Raw genomic sequence first — 22,005 nt, 5'->3', positions numbered from 1 at the left:
GCCTTGGCCTCCCAAAGTGCTGGGATTACAGGAGCCACTATACCTGGCCCGGATTGTATTCTTTTTTTGTTTGTTTGAGATGGAGTCTCACTCTGTCGCCCAGGCTGGAGTTCAGTGGTACAATCTTCGCTTACTGCAACTACTGCCTCCTGGCTTCAAGTGATTCTCCCACCTCAGCCTCCTGAGTAGCTGGGACTACAGGCACATGTCACCATGCCTGGCTAAGTTTTGTATTTTTAGCAGAGGTGGGGTTTTGCCATGTTGGCCAGGCTAGTCTAGAACTCCTGGTCTCAAGTGATATGCCCGCCTCGCCTCCCAAAGCACTGATATTACAGGTATGAGCCACTGTGCCTGACTTAGATTTTATTCTTATGCCTAATCCATTTGTCTGTCTTTGGTTGAAAAAGGATTATGTCCTTTTCTACTGAGTATGTCTATGATATGCAACAAATGATTGGATATTTTAATCTATTCAGGTTTAATTGGGGCTGAAAACTTTAAGACCATCTACTAGGCTGTGTTATTAGGCTAGGCTTTTCTATTATCTAAACACTCCCTACCCCTACCACCTGTCAGTAATTACCTTTTTTTTTTTGAGATGGGGGTCTTTAAATAGACTATGTTGTTCAGGCTGGTGTGCAGTGGCTAATTCACATATGCCATCATACCCTTCTACAACCTTAAACTCCTGGCTTCAAGTGATCCTCTGCCTCTGCCTCCTGAGTGGCTAGGAAAACAGGTGTGTGCCACTGCACCCAGCTGAAAGAAAACTTTTTTTTTTTTAAGATGAAATCTCACTCTGTTGCCCAGGCTGGAGTGCAGTGGCATGATCTCAGCTCACTGCAACCTCCACCTCCCAGGTTCAAGTGATTCTCCTGCCTCAGCCTCCTGAGAAGCTGGGACTATGGGCATGCATCACTGTGCTCAGCTAATGTTTGTATTTTTAGTAGAGATGGGGTTTAACCATGTTGCCCAGGCTGGTCTTGAAATCCTGACCTCAAGTGATTCACCCACCTTTGCCTCCCAAAGTGCTGGGATTACAGGCATGAACCACCATGTCTGGCCCAAGAAAACTATTTCTGATAGGGATGGAAGAGAATACTTACTTCTCCAGATCAGTGAATGCATATCTCATATCTAAGGTTGTGTTCATCAGTTTCTAATAAAAAATACCCCACCTGGCACAGCAACTGCAATTAGTGCCACCACTTGGTTGAGTCTGCAGCAGTTCACTGCCACCTTCTCGGATCCATCTGATTTTTGCAGGCACCAGAGTGGTGAATTAAATGGAGATATGATGAAACTAACCCTATCCTTTAGGTCTTTAAGGGTGCCACTAGTTTCTGCCATTCCCCCGGGGATGTAATATTGGATTTGATTTGGTCTTGATCAGGAAGAAGGTGGTGGCAATTTCAGAGGGCTTCATCAGCCCTTCTCCACTCTATTTTCACCCCAGAGGAGTAGAATCGATATTAGGGTTGTGCCAGCTGCCAAGAATCTCCATTCCAAGTATACATTTGGAAGCTGGGAAAATGATCACTAGGTGGTTATGGACCCAGTGGGCCCACTGTGAGCTAGATCTTAGGACTCCATTTATTACTTGACCCCATATGTCCTCCCTGTAAGAGGAGTGGCAGATGATGCTGGTCTACATGTATCATTGTTAATCGGGATCTTGTGTTCAAGAGTCTATGATGTTTAGGTATTTCTGTTTTCCTAGTGTATATTACCTGAAGTAAATGACTGTAGTTTCCTTTGTGGAAAGGAATAGGGAACCATTACTATGTACTGCCATAGCATTGCCAGGTCCATCCTCCTGGGGATCTGTCCTCTCCTTTAGTCATTGAGTTTCAGATCTGGAAACTGGCATATGTCTGGAAACTGAGCAAGGGAGCATGAGACTACTGCTTCCAGCCTAATCATCTAGCCTTGATTTCTTTGATGTACATATTGAATAGCACCCTTGTTGGCTGCCCAGATATTTTTCCTCAGTCATTTCATAACCCTCTAGTAGTCAGGTCCCTCTGTGAAACTGACTTGCCACTTGTTACGATGATTGTGTTTCTGGCATCTGAGGGTCAAGTGGCCTTGACTGGCCTTTGGGGGATAGTGGCTATCATCGCAATTGCTATTAGAGACCAGTTTTATCATAGCATCTCCTACTGTAAGTACTGGCTCTCAGAGAAGAGCCCCTACTGAACTTAGCGGTGTTGGTGACATTCTCACTAGAATATTTCTTATTGCTTTGATAAGTAATGTATTTTCTGGGTCCTCTTGTGGATTTTCCAACTATTTGCAGTATATAGTCTATAGCATACTCACGTCTCCGAGCCTTTTCATTCATCTACCTTTTGCTACAATTTTGGCATTTCTACCTCACTTAGTGTGGGCCATTGGTTTTTCCATGCTTCTGGGAGCCATCCTGGTAGTAGGATTGCATCATCTTTCAGGATCCTTGTCAGGGCATTAAATCCTGAGACCAATATCTGGTTCTTTTTTTTTTTTTTTTTTTTTGAGACTCTTACTCTGTTGCCCAGGCTGGAGTGCAGTGGCGTGAACTCGGCTTGCTGGAACCTCTAGAGCCTCCCAGGTTCAAGTGATTCTCCTGCCTTGGCCTCCCGAGTAACTGAGATTACAGGTGCAAGCTACCATGCCCAGCTAATTTTCACTATTTTTAGTAGAGATAGGGTTTCACCATGTTCGTCAGGCTGGTCTCACACTCCTGATCTCAAATGATCCTCCTGCCTCGGCCTCCCAAAGTGCTGGGATTATAGACGTGAGCCACCATGCCCTGGTTCTTTAAAAGTATATATTGCTCTCTGTCATAACACATTCTGCAAGCTCATCTTTGTAATTATTTTTAGAGAATAGAAGAGGTGTGGCTCTCAGTGCTTAGTTGATCAATGAAAAGTTGATTTGTTAGTATCACCATCCATTATCTCAGGTATAAATGAGGGAATCAGTTCTCTTTATCATCAGGTCCCTCTTTTTCTTCATAGTTCTGAATTTTCATATAGTTCAAGAAAAGAAGTCCTCAAGAGCAGAGAATCTGAGAAATTAATGTGATTAGTATCTAATTACCACCAATATCATCTTACATAACTATATAGAGACTTTTTTGGAGTTCTGAGTTTTTCCTTTACTGACTTAAAAAAAACCCCACACAAACGAGTGAATTCATTTAGGACCAAGCAACGAAAAGTAGCTGTTATTCCCTGACACACTGTGGTATGGTTTGGCAGCAGGATAAGGCTGGGAATGGGTGTAGATCTCTCACTGGCTACACAGATGGGTTCTAAGTCTTGCCTTGTTGAGTGGACAGTTTTGCTGAATCATGTGGATAGATAAGCTTAATAGTTTTCCCCTTTGCCCTTTGCCTTTCTAAATGTGATTATTTATAGGAAATGTGCTTTGGAAACTAGCATAAAGGAGAAAAAAGGCCTTTCCAGTTTGTCTTTTAAAGAACAAGCTGGAGATGGAGTTAAGCTAAGATTGAGCTCCATCTGGTGGCTAACTTTGATCAGTTCTTGGAACTAGGAACTGACCAAAATCTGGAAAGCCATGATTCTTCTCAAAATAGAAAATGGGCCGGGCGTGGTGACCACGCCTGTAATCCCAGCACTTTGGGAGGCTAAGGCAGGCAGATCACTTGACGTCAGGAGTTTGAGACCAGCCTGGCCAACATGGCGAAACCCTGTTTCTACTAAAACATACAAAAATTAGTGGGGCATGGTGGCAGGTGCCTGTAATCTCAGCTACTCAGGAGGCTGAGGCAGGAGAATTGCTTGAACCCAGGAGACAGAGGTTGCAGTGAGCTGAGATCATGCCACTGCACTCCAGCCTAGGCTACTGAGCTAGATTCCATCTCAAAAAAAAAAAAAAAAAAAAAAAGAAAAAAGAATCATGATAAGCATGAATAAGGCATAGAGGCCAGATCAGCAGAGTCAATGTGCAGTCTCTGGTAGGACTGGTGGGATTTTTGCCAAGACTTTAACAACTCTATGGAAATTTAAACAGTGGGATATTTATAATGCAAAGTAACAGACACGCCGAGCGCGGTGGCTCACACTTGTAATCCCAACACTATGGGAGGCCGAGGCGGGCGGATCACCTAAGGTCAGCAGTTTGAGACTAGTCTGGCCAACATGTTGAAACCCCATCTCTACTAAAAATACAAAAATTAGCCGAGTGTGGTGGCGCGTGCCTGTAATCCCAGCTACTCAGGAGGCTGAGGCAGGAAAATCACTTGAACCCAGGAGGCAGAAGTTGCAGTGAGCCGAGATTGCGCCACTGTATTTCAGCCTGGGTGACAAGAGCGAAACTCCATCTAAAAAAAAAAAAAAAAAAAAAAAAAGGCAAAGTAACAGACACAAAACTTCACAGGCAATCCTTGAATCTTTTCAAGATTCAAAGAAGGTCAGGAAGGGTGGATAAACCTGATATCCCAAGAGAAAGGGCAGCTTTAAGAGCATACCTGGATTTTGAGCCTGGCAGATGAGGCTGCTATCAATCCAGCAATGTTGTAATCACCCAACAGGTTCTTCTTGCCTGCTGCACAGGGAAATCCAGTTCACTGAGGGAAATCCAATTCACTGAGACAGTGTTGTGGTAGTAAAGAAATAGTCTAATTAATGCAAGGCCAGCCAAGCAGAGAGACAGGAGTTTAAGATTACTAAAATCTGCCTCCCTGAGAGCTCAGAGGCCAGAGTTTTTATAGATTATTTGGTGGGCAGGGAACTAGGGAATAGTTGAAGATGAAATCTTAGGGGTGTGGAAAATGGCCCTTGTGCACTAAGCGCACCTCTGGGTGGGGACCACAGGACTGGTTGAGTCAGGAGTCATGCGCCCTGGTAGGGTATGTCAGTTGCCAGAATGCAAAAATGTGAAAAACAATTCAATAGATCAATCTGAGGTTCTACACTAGTGATCTTATCTATAAGAGAAACTGGGGAAGTCACAAATCTTATAACCTAAGGCCACATAACTTCTGAGCAGTAAGGGATTACAAAAACTACACCTACATTTTGGCAGAAGTCAGGCACTCCATAATCCTAATATTGTGGGTTTTCATTAGTCTTACAAAAGCTATTTCAGTCCCTGAACAAGGAGGGGATCCGTTTTAGAGAGGGACTATTATCTTCCTTGCCTTAAAGTTAAACTAGAAATTAAATTCCTCCCAAGGTTAGTTTGGCCTATGCCCAGGAAGGAATGAGGACAGCCAGCCTGTGAGGCTAGAAGCTAGAAGCAAGATGGAGTCATGCTAGACTTCTCCCATTGTCATAATCTTTGCATTATTAGGTGGTTTCAATGTGCTGGAGAGGATGAAGGGTGGAGTGGGAAAGTACTGCAGGAATCAAAGAGGAAAGAATGAGGCCGGCATGGTGGCTCACGCCTGTAATCCCAGCATTGTGGGAGGCGGAGGCAGGAGGATCACCTGAGGTCAGGAGTTCAAGACCAGCCTGGCCAACATGGTGAAACCCTTTTAGTAGGAAACCCTTTCCCTACTAAAAATACAAAAATTTGAACCTGGGAGGCAGAGGTTGCGGTGAGCCAAGATTGCACCACTGTACTCCAGCTTGGGGGAAAAAAAAAAAAACCCATCCACAAAAAAAAAAAAAAAAAAAAAAAAAAAAAAAACGGAAAACCAGTGAGGTAAAGATTCAACTCCAAAAATTACGGAAAACAGAATGATCCTAAAGAAACAAAAACTAGCCGGGCGCGGTGGCTCACGCCTGTAATCCCAGCACTTTGGGAGGCCGAGGCGGGCGGATCACAAGGTCAGGAGATCGAGACCATGGTGAAACCCCGTCTCTACTAAAAATAGAAAAAATTAGCCGGGCGCAGTGGCGGGCGCCTGTAGTCCCAGCTACTCGGGAGGCTGAGGCAGGAGAATGGCGTGAACCCGGGAGGCGGAGCTTGCAGTGAGCCGGGATTGTGCCACTGCACTCCAGCCTGGGCGACAGAGCAAGACTCTGTCTCAAAAAAAAAAAAAAAAAAAAAAAAAAGAAACAAAAACTAAGGGCCAGGCGCTCACACCTGTAATCCCAGCACTTTGGGAGGCCTGGGAAGGAGGATCACTTGAGGTCAGGAGTTGAGACTTGCGTGGATCACTTGAGACCAGCCTGGGCAACAAAGTGAGACCCTGTCTCTATAAAACAAAACAGCTAAGGAAATAAAAGATTAAAGCAAAAGCCAATGGAACAAAATCGGATAAACAAAACCAAAAGCTGCTTCTTTAAAAAAAAAAAAAAGCAACACTTGAGTTCATACAGTTAAAAATGAATAATTAAATAAATGAGGTAGAACAGACAAATCTCCCATGCAGAATTTCAAATAATTTATGTAGGTACTCTCTCTTCATGGAGGTGGAGCATAACTCCCGGTACCTTCATTAAATGTGAGCTATAGGTAACGACTTCCTGCAAAAGATTATGGAAAAGGAAGGGATGAGTAACTTTACAGTAGAGAGGACTGACAGACTACTTCAGCCTGATGATCAAGGTCAGCATAAAAAGTGAAGTCATGTTAATAGCACGTACCTCCAGTGTGTAACTGCCCGGTGGGTTCACCTTGCCCATTTCCTAGACAGAGCCAATTTATAAAGACAGGTGAATTGTAATAGAGAGAGTAATTCACGTAGAGCCGCCTGTGCACGAGACCAGAGTTTTATTATTACTCAAATCTGTCTCCCGAAGCATTCAGGGATCAGAGGTTTTTTTTTGTTTTTTGAGACGGAGTCTCACTGTGTCACCCAGGCTGGAGTGCAGTGGCGCGATCTCGGCTCACTGCAAGCACCGCCTCCCGGGTTCACGCCATTCTTCCGCTTCAGCCTCCAAGTAGCTGGGACTACAGGCGCCCGCCACCACACCCAACTAGTTTTTTGTATTTTTAGTAGAGACGGGTTTCACCATGTTAGCCAGGATGGTCTCCTGACCTCGTGATCCACCCGCCTCGGCCTCCCAAAGTGCTGGGATTACAGGCTTGAGCCACCGCGCCCGGCCAGGGATCAGAGTTTTTAAGGATAATACAGTGGGTGGGGGAAGGACAGTGTGTTGTGTTGATTGGTTAAGTCAGAGATGAAATAATAGGGAATTAAAGCCTCTTGCACTGAGTCAGTTCCTGGGTGAGGGCCACAAGATCAGATCAGCCAGTTTATTGATCTGGGTGGTGGTGCCAGCTGATCTATCAAGTGCAGGGTCTGTAAAGTATCTCAAGCACTGATCTTAAGAGCAGTCTAGGGAGGGTCAGAATCTTGTAGCCTCCAGCTGCATGACTCCTAAACCATAATATCTAACCTTGTGGCTCATTTGTTAGTCCTACAAAGGGAGTCCCCAGGCAAGAAGGAGGTTTGTTTTGGGAAAGGGCTGTCATCATCTTTGTTTTAACCTATAAACTAAGTTCCTCCCAAAGTTAGTTCAGCCTAAGCCCAGGACTGAACAAGGACAGTTTGGAGGGTGAAAGGGTGGCCTGCCCCTCCACACCTGTGGGCGTTTCTCGTCAGGTGGAACAAGAGATTTGAGAAAAGAAAGAGACACAGAGACAAAGTATAGAGAAATAAAAGTGGGCCCAGGCGACCGATGCTCAGCATACGGAGGACCCGCGCCGGCACTGGTCTCTGAGTTCCCTCAGTATTTATTGATCATTATCTTTACCATCTCCGAGAGGGGGATGTGGCAGGACAATAGGGTAATAGTGGGGAGAGGGTCAGCAGGAAAACGTGAACAAAGATCTCTGTGTCATAAATAAGTTTAAGGAAAGGTGCTGTGCCTTGATGTGCATGTATACAAACATCTCCACAAACATTTCTGTGCATTACAGAGCAGCATTGCCGCTAGCACGTCTCACCTCTAGCCCTAAGGTGGTTTTCTCCTATCCCAGTAAATAGAACACACAATCGGGTTTTACACCGAGACATTCCATTGCCTAGGGACAGGCAGGAGACAGATGCCTTCCTCTATCTCAACTGCAAAGAGGCCTTCCTCTTTTACTAATCCTCCTCAGCACAGACGCTTTATGGGTGTTGGGCTGGGGGGCGCTGGGAGACGGTCAGGTCAGGTCTTTCCCTTTCCACGAGGCCATATTTCAGACTATCACATGGGGAGAAACCTTGGACAATACCTGGCTTTCCTAGGCAGAGGTCCCTGGGGCCTTCCGCAGTGTTCGTCTCTGGGTACTTGAGATTAGAGAATGGTGAGGACTTTTAACAAGCATACTGCCTTCAGGCACTTGTTTAACAAAGCACATCCTGCCTAGCCCTAAATCCATTAAACCTTGAGTAAACACAGCACATGTCTCTGCAAGCACAGGGCTGGGGGCAGGGTTACAGATTAAGAGCATCTCTTCAAACAGAAGAATTTTTCTTAGTACAGAACAAAATGGAGTCATAATCTTATGTCTACTTCTTTCTACATAGACAAAGTAACAGTCTGATCTCTCTTTTCCTCACAGAAGTTAGAAGCAAGATGGAGTTGGTTAGATCAGCTGTCTTTCACTGTCTTAGTTATAATTTTGCAGTGGCAGGTATAATGTGATAAAATTGGCGCTTACCTCTATGGTCTTCTCAAAACCCCTAATCCCAGTCTTTTTTTTTTTTTTTTTTTTTTTAAGGCAGAGTCTCACTCTGTCACTCAGGCTGGAGTGCAGTGGTGTAATCCTGGCTCACTACAACCTCCACCTTCCACGTACAAGCAATTCTCATGCCTCAGCCTCCTGAGTAGCTGGGACTACAGGCGCGTGCCACCATGCCCGGCTAATTTTTGTATTTTTACTGGAGATGGGGTTTCACCACGTTGGCCAGGCTGGGCTGGAACTCCCAGCCTCAAGTGATCCACCCACCTTGGCCTCCCAAAGTGCAGGGATTACAGGCGTGAGCCACCGCACCCACCCTAGAGTGGCATCTTAAAATATACTTGACCAGTATGCCTCAAAACAGTCAAGGTCATCAAAAACAAAAAAAGTCTGAGAATCTGTCACAGGCAAGAGGAGCCTAAGGACACACGATGACTAAATGTAATGTGGTATACTGTTTGGGCTCCTGGGGCAGAAAAAGGACCTTAGGTAAAAACTAAGGAAATCAGAATAAAGTATGGGCTTTAATAAGATGTTAATAATAGGAAAAACTGGGTGTGGGGTAAATGGGCACTCTGTACTATCCTCACAATTCTTCTGTAAATCTAAAACCATTTTTTTTGTTTGTTTTTTTGAGATGAAGTTTCACTCTTATTGTCCAGGCTGGAGTGCAATGGCGCAATCTCGGCTCGCTGGAATCTCTGCCTCCCGGGTTCAAGCGATTCTCCTGCCTCAGCCTCCCAAGTAGCTGGGATTACAGGCGCCTGCCACCACACCTGGCTGATTTTTCTATTTTTAGTAGAGACAAGGTTTCTCCATGTTAGGCTGGTCTTGAACTCCTGACCTCAGGTGATCCTCTTGCCTTGGCTCCCAAAGTACTGGGATTACAGACAGGCACCACCACACCAGGCTAATTTTTTGTATTTTTAGTAGAGACAGGATTTCCCCATGTTGGCCAGGCTGATCTCAAACTCCTGACCTCAAGTGATCTGCCCTACTTGGCCTCCCAAAGTGTTGGGATTACAGGCATGAGTCACCATGCCCAGCCAAAACTTTTAAAGGATGTCCTTTAGGAAGAAGATATATGATCACAGAAGGGAGTTCTGGGGAAAATGCAGACTGACAAGATTTAAAAAGCTATTAAAAAAGAAATTAGGTTGGGCATGGTGGCTCACACCTGTAATCCCAGCACTTTGGGAGGCCAAAGCTACTTGGGAGGCCGAGATGGGAGGATCACCTGATCCTGGGTAGGTAGAGGCTGTAGTGAGTTGTGACTGTGTCACTGCACTCCAGCCTGGGTGACAGTGAGACTGTCTCCTCAAAAATAAATAAAACAAAAAAAGGATATGTTTAACCTTTATTAATTTTAATTTGAAGGAGGGTAAGTATCTGGGTATTATTTCTTCTATTAAGCACAGGACTGGCTATCACATTTCTCTAACTATAAAAGTAGAGAAGGGTGGATGTAGTAAACTGTGAATAGGCCAAAGGAACACAGAAAAAGTAGGAACTACACCAAGAACAGGAATGATGAGGAACAATGATGATCACATAGAAAATAACAAAATAGAAAGGGCCCAACGGTACCTCACAATAATGATCAATAATACCTCATCTTGGCCGGGCAAGGTGGCTCGCTTTGGGAGACCAAGGTGAGGGGATTGCATAAGCTCAGGAGTTGGAGATCAGCCTGGGCAACACGGCAAAACTCTGTCTCTATGAAGAATACAAACATTAGCCGGGTGTGGTGGTGTGTGCCTATAGCAATAGTTACTCGGGGGACTGAGGCAGGAGGATTGCTCGAGCCCAAGACGTCAAGGCTGCAGTGAGCCATGTTTGCCACTGCACTCCAGCCTAGGTGACAGCAACACCACATCTCTTAAAAAAAAAAAAAAAAAAAGGGCCGGGCACGGTGGCTCAAGCCTGTAATCCTAGCACTTTGGGAGGCCGAGACGGGCGGATCACAAGGTCAGGAGATCGAGACCATCCTGGCTAACACGGTGAAACCCCGTCTCTACTAAAAAATACAAAAAACTAGCCGGGCGAGGTGGCGGGCGCCTGTAGTCCCAGCTACTCTGGAGGCTGAGGCAGGAGAATGGCGTGAACCCGGGAGGCAGAGCTTGCAGTGAGCTGAGATCCGGCCACTGCACTCCAGCCCGGGGGACAGAGCGAGACTCCCTCTCAAAAAAAAAAAAAAAAAAAAAAAAAAATTCCTTGGTCCCATGTTATCATTGAGGCAAATGGAGAAAAGAATTTCAATAAATTTTCCCAATTATTAATATGCAATTTTAGCAGAGACTTTTCTTGATACTGTAGAGCATATACAGAGATTTATATACAGTCAAATGGCCATATAGTTGACTTGGTTTTTTATTTTCATTTTTATTTTTTGAGACACAGTCTCACTCTGTCACCTAGGCTGGAGTGCAATCTCAGCTCACTGCAGCCTCCACCTCCCAGGTTCAAGCAATTCTTCTGCCTCAGCCTCCCAAGTAGCTGGATTACAGGCGTGCACCACTCTGCCTGGCTAAGTTTTTTGTATTTTTAGTAGAGACGGGGTTTCGCCATGTTGGCCAGGCTGGTCTCGAACTCCTGACTGCAAGTGATCTGCGAGCCTTGGCCTCCCAAAGTGCTGGGATTATAGGCATGAGCCACCGTGCCAGATTGACCTGGTTTTTATTCATTAATACCACATTGCATTAATGAAGGCTAACTGGTTGATAAACATACAGTCACTGTAACAGTCAATCATCTAGTGTTTAACTGTGTACCTAGAGTCTCAGTAGTAGAATAGAGATTTATCATCCATGCCAAAAAGGAGTTTGTAGCCAAGTGTGAGAGAATGTATTCACATGAAAAGTGACAAAGAGGCAGGAAAAACGTTATTTGATGTTCTCACACCGTCCTCATCTGTAAAATTGGTGTACAGTAGTGCCCCCTTATCCTTGGGAGATACGGTCCAAGACCTCCAGTGGATGCCTGAAACCACGAATATAACTGAACTCCATATGTACTGTGATTTTTCCTATGCATACATACCTATGATAAAGTTTAATTTATGTTAGGCACAGTAAGAAATTAACAACAATAAAAAAACTTACAATATACTGTAATAAAACAAAAATCACAATGCAAAAATTCATAATGAAAAAGTTGAATGGATTTAGTCACATAAAAACATCAACATTTGTGATACTGAAAAAGTACTATAAATAAAAGTAAAACCAAATGAAAACTGAAATTAAAAATAAAGAGCTAGGGCCAGCCTATGGTGGTTCATGCCTGTAATCCCAGTATTCTGGGAGGCCAAAGCAGGAGAATTGTTTGAGGCCAGGAGTTCAAGACCAGCCTGAGCAACATAGCGAGACCCTGTCTCTAAAAATAAAAAAATAAAAAGCTGTTGTAGACTAGTAAGAAAAATAAACACATCAATAGAAATATAGGCAAAGGACATGAGAAGGCATTCTGGCCAGGCGCAGTGGCTCATGCCTGTAATCCCAGCACTTTGGGAGGCCGAGGCAGGCGGATCACTTGAGGTCAGGAGTTTGAGACCAGCCTGGCCAATGTGGCAGTGAAGCCTCGTTTCTACTAAAAATACAAAAAAAAAAAAAAAAAAAAAAAAAAGCCGGGCATGGTGGCTTGTGCTTGTAATCCTAGCTACTCGGGAGGCTGAGGCAGAATTGCTTGAACCCGGGAGGCGGAGGTTGCAGTGAGCCAAGATCGCACCAGATCGCACTTCACTCCAGCCTGTGTGACAGAGTAAGACCCCATCTCAAAAAAACAAAACAAAAAACCCAAGAGAGAGAGAAGGCATCCACAAAAGAAAACAAATGTTTCACAAAGGTATAAAAAGATACTTAACTTCACAAACAATAAAAACCATAAAACCTGGCCTATACTAAAACCTAATTCAGTGATTTTTTATTTTATTATTATTATTATTATTATTATTTTTTGAGACGGAGTCTCGCTCTGTCGCCCAGGCTGGAGTGCAGTGGCCAGATCTCAGCTCATTGCAAGCTCCGCCTCCCGGGTTCTCGCCATTCTCCTGCCTCAGCCTCCCAAGTAGCTGGGACTACAGGTGCCCGCCACCTCGCCCAGCTAGTTTTTTGTACTTTTTTTAGTAGAGACGGGGTTTCACCGTATTAACCAGGATGGTCTCGATCTCCTGACCTCGTGATCCGCCCGTCTAGGCCTCCCAAAGTGCTGGGATTACAGGCTTGAGCCACCGCACCCGGCCTTTATTATGTTTTTTGAGACATGGTCTCCATCATACAGACTATAGTACAGTGGCTGGTGTGATCACGGCTCACTGCAGCCTGAACCTTCCAGGCCCAAGCGATCCTCCTGCCTCTGTCCCACCTACTGCTACCTTGTAGCTGGGACTACAGTTACATGCCAACATGCCTGGCTAATTTTTTAAGTTTTTTTATAGAGACAAGGTCTCACTATATTGCCCAGGCTGGTTTTGAACTCCTGGGCTCAATGAATCTTCCTGCCTTGGTCTCCCAAAGTGCTGGGGTTACAGATATAAGCCATTGCGCTTGGCCCAAGCGATATTTTAAAGTTTTATACTAACTGATAATGTGTTTTGCCATTTAAGCTACTGAAAATCATGATAAAGAAATATGACAGACTTGTTCTGTTTTTTTTTTTTTTTTGAAGACAGAGTCTTGCTCTATCGCCCAGGCTGGAGTGCAATGGCACAATCTTGGCTCACTGCAACCTTTGCCTCCTGGGTTCAGGCGAATCTCCTGCCTCAGCCTCCTGAGTAGCTGGGATTACAGGCACATGCCAACATGCCTGGCTAATTTTTGTATTTTTAGTAGAGATGGGGTTCACCATGTTGGGCAGGCTGGTCTAGAACTCCTAACCTCAGGTGTTCCACCCACCTCTGCCTCCCAGTCTTGAATTACAGGCGTGAGCCACCGCACCGGGCCAGACTTTTTCTTTTTAACTAACAGTTAAGGAGAATGGAATCAGTTTGTCAATGTTTCAACACATAAAAATTTAATTTACAGAGCTTGTTTATTTTTTCAAAACTAGCATTAATAAAAGAATAAACAGGAATGTTCTTCCTTATTTACAAAAGTTCCTTCGGACATTATCCTAGCTACACCCACTTAATACAAAAAAATTGAAAAGCTGAACCAACCTTTTGTAATTCTTCACCTTTTTTCTTCATGTAGGAGCAAGCAAAGAAAGCTTTCTTGGCAATCGATACCAATCCCTAGGTATATTTTACATTTACTTTTTATTATAACTCATTTGGAATCTTTAAACAAGTCTCTAAAAGTGACATGTCTAAAAGTGAATACAGACTACAGAAAACACTTGCTGCCTTTTAGCTACAGGGGCAAAAAAGGATTCAGACAGGGCCTCGGAGGCCAAGGCTACTGGACAGCTTTATCCCACTGCACTGAGGTGTGGATCACAGTTTACAAAGTTGTTTTTTTTTGAGACAAGGTCGCCTTCTGACCCCAGGTTGGAGCGATGTGGTGCAACCACTGCTCAATGCAGCCTCAACCTCCCAAGCTCAAGCCATCTTCCCACCTCAGCTTTCCAAGTAGCAGGGACTACAGGCACATGCCACCAAGCCTGGCTGGTTTTTTTTTTTTTTTTTTTTTTTGAGGCAGAGTCTCGCTCTGTCGCCCAGGCTGGAGTGCAGTGGCGCGATCTCGGCTCACTGCAAGCTCCGCCTCCCGGGTTTACGCCATTCTCCTGCCTCAGCCTCCCGAGTAGTTGGGACTACAAGCGCCGCCACCACGCCCGGCTAATTTTTTGTATTTTTAGTAGAGACGGGGTTTCACTGTGTTAGCCAGGATGGTCTCGATCTCCTGACCTCGTGATCCGCCCGTCTCGGCCTCCCAAAGTGCTGGGATTACAGGCTTGAGCCACCGCGTCTGGCCTGGTTTTTTTTTTTCACTTTTGTTTTGAGACGAAGTTTCGCTCTTTCGCCCATGCTGGAGTGAAGTGGCATGATCTAGGTTCACTGCAACTTCCGCCCCCCAGGTTCAAGCGATTATCCTGCCTCAGCCTCCCAAGTAGCTGGGATTACAGGCATGTGCCACCACGTCCGGCTAATTTTTGCAGTTTTAGTAGAGATGGAGTTTCACCATGTTGGACAGGCTGGTCCCGACCTCTTGACCTCAGCCTCCCAAAGTGCTAGGATTACAGGCCTGAGCCACCACACCTGGCCTCTTTTCTTTTTTTTAGATGGAATGTCACTCACTCTGTCACCCAGGCTGGAAAGCAGTGGCACAATCTCTGCTCACTGCAACTTCTACCTTCCAGGTTCAAGCAATTCTCTTGCCTCATCATCCCGAGTAGCTGGGATTACAGGCGTGCACCACCACGCCCAGCTAATTTTTGTATTTTTTTGTGGAGACGGGGTTTCACCATGTTGGCCAGGCTGGTCTTGAACTCCTTACACGTGTGAGCCACTTTGCCTTGCCTAAGGCTAATTAAAAAAAATTTTTGTTTTTTGAGATGGAGTTTCGCTCTTGTTGTCCAGGCTGGAATGCAATGGTGTGATCTTGGCTCACTGCAACCTCTGCCTCCTGGGTTCAAGTGATTCTCCTGCCTCAGCCTCACGAGTAGCTGGGATTACAGGTGCCCACCACCACGCCTGGCTAATTTTTGTATTTTTAGTAGAGACGGGGTTTCTCCATGTTGGCCAGGCTGGTCTCGAACTCCTGGGCTCAAGTGATCCTCCTGCCTCGGTGTCCTAATATGCTGGGATTACAGGTGTCAGCCACGATTCCTGGCCCATACTTTTGTTAACAGCTTCCTGGGCAGTCTCCCGACCTATTTCCAGTGACACCAGGCTTCATTCAGTCTGTTCATCACTGTGACTGAGAGGAAAGCACTGGAATGAGTATTCATTCTGTTTTAAGCAAATTCATGGTTTCCAGGCTGAGCATCACTATACCTAGAAGTAAAGCATGGAATTGAGTAGGCACACTGTACAGGAACACATACACGATATACAGAGAAAGTGACCCTACAGAAAACACTGCTGAGGCTACCCTACTGGTCACTCTAGAGCAGACCACCTGCAACAGAATCACCCAGAACATCCAAAAAATAAACAAAAATAATGATAACTAATATTTATTAAGTACTTCCTATGTGTTCTAAGTGCTTTACCATATTCATTCATTCCTTTAATCCTTGGGGAAAAACCTGTAAGTAGGCTCCTGTCACTAGCCCCATTTTACAGGCGAGGAGACTGAAGAACAGGAAGGTGAAGTCATTTGCCAGTATGCTTGACTGCTGGAAGGGAGGGAGGCTGTGCAAGGCGAGCTGCATGTTTATAGTGCTCCTGGGTTCGTTCTAAGTCTGAGAATCACGGAGTACAGGACTTTCAGGGTTAGAGTTTTTATTTTTTACTTTTTTATGGGATGCACAAACTGCAGAGAAATGGAGTCTATGCACCGAGGCAGCAGTTTGTCACAAAGTGGAAGCCAGCTGGAATCCTTTTCAATCCCTTAAAAGAGAGGTTCGCAGGGGCAGACTGGAGGGAAGGGTCTGGGCCAGGAGATCTTCGAATCTCTTCTTCTTTGGATTTCCCAGTGGCCTCCCACAGTACCTCATTCCAGGACTTCCATGATTACTCTGAAAAGCAAGGAATCCTAGCTTCCCAGGATGTGAGAGGGAGTCCCAGTCCTGTGGGAGGGAAGTTGTGCAAGTGAAAGAGGATGGATCCCATAGCACAGATGGCCTAGGTTTCTACCACCCAGGGCCTGGGCACATGAAGTTCCTTACCCGCAGCCTGTTTCTTTCAGGATCTCCCTGCCAAGATGTGAATCAGCCTTTTTTTTTTTGAGACGGAGTCTCGCTCTGTCACCAGGCTGGAGTGCAGTGGCACCATCTCGACTCACTGCAACCTCCTCCTCCCGGTTCAAGCAATTCTCCTGCCTCAGCCTCCTGAGTAGCTGGGACTACAGGCATGTGCCACCACGCCCGGCTAATTTTTTGTATTTTTAGTAGAGACGGGGTTTCACCGTGTTAGCCAGGATGGTCTCAATCTCCTGACCTCGTGATCTCTCACCTCGGCCTCCCAAAGTGCTGGGACTACAGGTGTGAGCCATTGCGCCCGGCCTGTGCCTGGCTTATTACTATTATTTTAAAATTAATTAATAAAATAATATTTAAAAATGTCAATTTTAGACTCGGAGTGGTAGCTCATGCCTATAATTCCAGTACTTTGGGAGGCCTAGGTAGGGGGATCACTTCAGGTCAGGAGTTCGAGACCAGCCTGGCCAACATGGTGAAACCCTATTTCTACTGAAAATACAAAAACTAGCTGGGTGTTGTGGCATGTGTCTGTAATCCCAGCTACTTGGGAGGCTGAGACAGGAGAATTGCTTGAACCCAGGAGGTGAAGGTTGCAGTGAGCTGAGATCACGCCACTGTACTCCAGCCTGGGCAAGAGAGAGAGACTCCGTCTCAAACAAACAAACAAACAAACAAACAAAAAAAGCTGGGTGCGGGGACTCACATCTGTAATCCCAGCATTTTGGGAGGCCGAGGTGGGCGGATCACGGGGTCAGGAGTCCAAGACCAGCCTGGCCAAGATGGTGAAACCCCGTCTCTACTAAAAATATAAAAATTAGCTTGGCGTGGTGGCGGGCGCCTGTAATCCCAGCTACTTAGGAGGCTGAGGCAGAGAATAGCTTGGACCTGGGAGGCAGAGGTTGCCGTGAGCCGAGATCGTGCCACTGCACTCCAGCCTGGGCATCAGAGTGAGATTCTGTCCCAAAAAAAAACCACAAAAAACAAAAAACTTTTTACATCATGTCTATATATTTCAAAAAGAAATTAATAGACTCTGCTTCATTCTTTTTTATATTATAAAGGGTATTGATTGTGACCAACTAAGCTAATTTCACCATCCTCTAATGGGTGACAACCTGCAGTTTGAAAAACACTGCCATCATTTACTAATTAATGACTAAAATATTGACAGAATGTACAAAGAAAGAGAACAGGCTGGGCGCGGTGGCTCACACTTGTAATCCCAGCACTTTGAGAGGGCGACGTGGGTGGATCATGAGGTCAGGAGATCGAGACCAGCCTGGCCAAGATGGTGAAACCCCGTCTCTACTAAAAATACAAACAATTAGCCAGGAGTAGTGGCATGTGCCTATAGTCCCAGCTACTCGGGAGGCTGAGGCAGGAGAATCACTTGAACCTGGGAGGCGGAGGTTGCAGTGAGCCGAGATCGCGCCACAGCACTCCAGCCTGGGCAACGAGCAAAACTCCATCTCAGAAAAGAAAAAAAAGAAAACAAAGAAAAAATAGAAACAAAAACTTTTGCACTATAGGATCATTTCCTTCAGGACACTAAGTGAAGAGGGTCTTGCTATATATTGTCAACTGGGTGTAGTGGGTTAAATTGTAAACCTCAAAAAGATATGTCCAAGTTCTAATTCCTGATACTTGTGAATGTGGACTTACCGGGAAATAAGGTCTTTGCAGATGTAATTACCATTTTTCTGTTTTTCTTTTTCTTTTTTTTTGGAATGTAGTCTCGCTCTGTTGCCCAGGTTGGAGTGTAGTGGCACAATCTCAGCTCACTGCAACCTCTGCCTCCCAGGTTAAGCCATATAAAAATTTTAAAATGATTCCTAAACTACAAGTTCTACAAAAAACAGGCATGAAAAAGGCTTAGTCCTATCCATGTACTAAATAGTACAATAGTACAATACTTCAATAAATAAAAGGCTGTAGTTGTATTAATGCATGAAAAGGCCAATCAATGTAATAGAACAGAAAACCAAAAATACACCCACATATATGCATAGAAATTTAATATTTAATAAAGGGGACAATTCAGATTACTGTGGAAAAGGCGGATTACTCAATCAAGGATTTAATTATCATTGGAATAAACAGGTTAACCTATTAAAAATCCATCTGAGGCCAGGTACAGTGGGTCACACCTGTAATCCCAGCACTTTGGGAGGCCAAGGAGGGTGGATCACTTGAGCCAAGGAGCTTGAGATCAGCCTGGGCAAGACAGTGAGACCTTGTCTCCACAAAAATAAAAACAATTTAAAAACTAGCCAGGCATAGTGGTCCATGCCTGTAGTCCCATCTGCTCAGAAGGTTGAGCTAGGAAGGTAACTGGAGCCCAGGAATTTGAGGCTGCAGTGAGCTATGATCACACCCACCACTGCACTCCAGCCTGGGTAGCAGAGTGAGGCTCTGTCTCCAGTAACAACAACAACAAGAACAACAACAACAACAACAAACAGTAAAATTAGATTTAAATATATATGTAAAATAATAAAAATAATAAAAATTCATTTGAATTATACCTAACAACCTAAATCAAATCACACCTCAGGAACATCAGACATTTAAATGTAAAAAAGAAAACTCAAACCATATCAGAGGAAACCATTAGCAAATATTTTATAGTCATGGAATAAGGAGGGCATTCCTAAGAATGAAACAAAATCCACAGACAATAAACATAAAAAGATTCAGGCTGGGCACAGTGGCTCATGCCTGTAATCCCAGCACTTTGGGAGGCTGAGGCGGGGCAGATCACGTGAGGTCAGGAGTTTGAGACCAGCCTGACCAACAGGGGGAAATCCCGTCTCTACTAAAAATACAAAATTAGCCAGGCATGGTGGCGTGTCTGTAATCCCAGCTACTCAGGAGGTTGAGGCAGGAGAATCGCTTGAACCTGGGAGGTGGAGGTTGCGGTGAGCCGAGATCGTGCCATTGCACTCCAGCCTGGGCAACAAGAGCGAAACTCCATCTCAAAATAAACAAAAACAAAAACAAAAAAAGGCTGAATATATTTTGTTGTATGTCTAAATCACATTTTGTTTATCCATTCATCTACTCATGGATTCTTGGGTTGGTTCCACCTTTTGGCCACTGTGAATAATGCTATTATAAATACTGGCATCCAAGTATCTGTACTTATTTCAGTCTCTGCTTTCAATTCTTTTGAATATAAACCTAAAAATTGAATTGCTGGGTCATAAGGTAATTCTCTAACTTTCTGAGGACACATCAAACTGTTTTTCACAGTGGCTACACCATTTTATATTACCAGTAATAACAAGGGTTCAAATTTCTCAATATCTTTGCCAACAATTTTGTCTTTTCCATCTTTTCTTTTCTCTCTCTTCTCTTTCTTTCTTTCTCTTTTTTTTTGATGGAGTCTTGCTCTGTTCAGTCTGGAGTGCAGTGGCGTGATCTCGGCTTACTGCAACCTCCATCTCCCAGGTTCAAGCAATTCTCGTGCCTCAGCCCCCTGAGTGGCTGGGACTACAGGCACCTGCCACCACAACCAGCTAATTTTTGCATCTTTTAGTAGAGACAGGATTTTGCCATGTTGGCCAGGCTGGTCTTGAACTCCTGACGTTAGGTGATCCACCTGCCTTGGCCTCCTAGAATGCTGGGATTACAGGTGTGAGCCACCGTGCTTGGCCCCATTTTTTTGATAATAGCCATTCTAATGGGTATGAATTGGTATCTCATTGTGGTTTTGATCTGCATTTCCCTAATGACTAGTGATGTTGAACCTCTTTTCACGTTCTTATTGGCCATTTGTATATCATCTTTGGAGAAATGTCTATTTAAGTCCTTTGCTTATAATTTATTGTTTGAGATAGGGTCTTGCTATGTTGCCCAGGCTGGTCTCAAACTTCTGGGCTCAGCAATCCTCCTGCCTCAGCCTCCTGAATAGTAGGGAGTATAAGTATGTGCCAATGCACTTGGCTACTTTATGTTTCAATTGGGTTGTTTGTTATCCTGTATATTAATCTCTTATCAGATATATAATTTGCAAATTTTTTTTCTCGTTCTGTGGGTTGTCTTTTCATTGTTCTTCATGTTCTTTGATGTACAAAAGTTTATAATTTTGATGAAATCCAATTCATCTTTTTTGTTGTTGTTGCCTGTGCTTTTGGAGTCATATCTGAGAAATAATTGCCAAATCTAACATCATGAAGCTTTTGCCCTGTGTTTTCTTCTAACAGTTTTACATTTAGGTATTTGATCCACTTTAAGTTCTGTATATGGTAGGTATAAGGTAAGGAGTCCAGCAACATTCTTTTGTATGTGGATATCCAGCTTTCTAAGTACTATTTTTTGAAAAGACTGTCCCTCCTCCACTGAATGGTCTTGGCACCCTTGTTGAAACACAGGAGGACTTTAAAGTCAACTCAGATTTCTCAGCTTATTGTCTGGGCTCTTGATAACTGCTCCCTCGGTAAATGACAACATATATCAATGCAGTAGTGCCTATCATATGATAAGGCAAGGACTATTGAGCTAATGAAAGTAAAAAGCTTAGAAGAACACCTGTGGTATGTAGTAAAAGCTCAACAAATGTTGGCTATTTCATTATTAAGAGTGACACTAGAGTCCAACATCTCACTTGTTTTCATTAAAGGTTTTTTTTTTTTTTTTTGAGACGGAGTCTCGCTCTGCTGCCCAGGCTGGAGTGCAGTGGCCGGATCTCAGCTCACTGCAAGCTCTGCCTCCCGGGTCCACGCCATTCTCCTGCCTCAGCCTCCCGAGTAGCTGGGACTACAGGTGCCCGCCACCTCGCCCGGCTATTTTTTTGTATTTTTTAGTAGAGACGGGGTTTCACCGTGTTAGCCAGGATGGTCTCGATCTCCTGACCTCATGATCTGCCCGTCTCGGCCTCCCAAAGTGCTGGGATTACAGGCTTGAGCCACCGCGCCCGGCCCATTAAAGGTTTTAACATTTTGCAGAGTCTGTTATGTAAGTCAGGCCAAAAAGTACTATACCCTGATCACAACTAATCTTTGGATTTTCCCCCAAGACATATCCTCATCCACTCCTTTGCTTCTAAGTTTATTTTGCTTCTTATAACAAGTGTTGCACTCAATACCCAAAGATAAATCTTGATCTTAACATATGGCATGCTTTTTGTCAATGCTTTTTCTATGGATACTACTGAGACCCTTAGGTTGGGTGAGTGTTAGAGTGCCACTGCACTGCACTTTAGCCTGGGTAACAAAGCCAGACCTTGTCTCCCCACAAAAAAAAGAAAAAGAAAAGGGGTCTTGCCATGTTGCCCAGACTGGTCTCAAATTCCTGGTCTCAAGCAATCCTCCCACCTTTGCCTCCCAAAATGTTAGGATTACAGGTATGAACCACTGCACCCAACCAACATTTCCACTTACACTTCACCAAAAGTTTCTTTCACTTCAGACTGATTTTCCAAGTGTACGCTAAGAGGCTTTTAGTTGTGTTGATGCCACAACTGCCAGTCTACTTATTAAGTCCAGGATTTAAATGCTAAAGACACAAGAACCTGAAAAAGGCTTACACAAACTCCTCTCAGCAAGAGCCCTTAGTCTCCATTCCCACCTTCCCCAGATCCAGCTCACAATGACCAGTCACCAGGTACCTCTTTTTTTTTTTTTTTTTTTTGAGACG

The 22,005-nt window shown here is 44.5% G+C and overlaps 1 protein-coding gene across 12 annotated transcripts in view; it reads right to left on the bottom strand.

The window, feature by feature from the left end:
* The window catches only part of LOC116275307, a 33,370-nt gene that overhangs the window by 8,987 nt on the left and 2,378 nt on the right, over window positions 1-22,005 (bottom strand). For 2 of the 12 annotated variants that reach the window (XM_031667209.1, XM_031667210.1), the window contains exon 1: window positions 4,475-5,470. The exons of 2 other annotated variants lie outside the window; for them this stretch is intronic. The gene's annotated coding sequence lies outside the window, so the exon portion shown is untranslated. Of the gene's footprint in view, window positions 1-4,474; window positions 5,471-6,539; window positions 6,747-15,227; window positions 16,237-18,030; window positions 18,079-22,005 lie in introns of those variants that run through there. 8 more of the 12 variants (XR_004184321.1, XR_004184322.1, XR_004184326.1 and 5 more) reach the window with 6 other exon arrangements.

The sequence above is a fragment of the Papio anubis genome, chromosome 6, assembly GCF_008728515.1.
Source record: "Papio anubis isolate 15944 chromosome 6, Panubis1.0, whole genome shotgun sequence".
NCBI classification, from domain to species: domain Eukaryota; kingdom Metazoa; phylum Chordata; class Mammalia; order Primates; family Cercopithecidae; genus Papio; species Papio anubis.
Note: the sequence above shows the minus strand (reverse complement) of the source record. Positions and strands in the feature narration are given on the sequence as shown.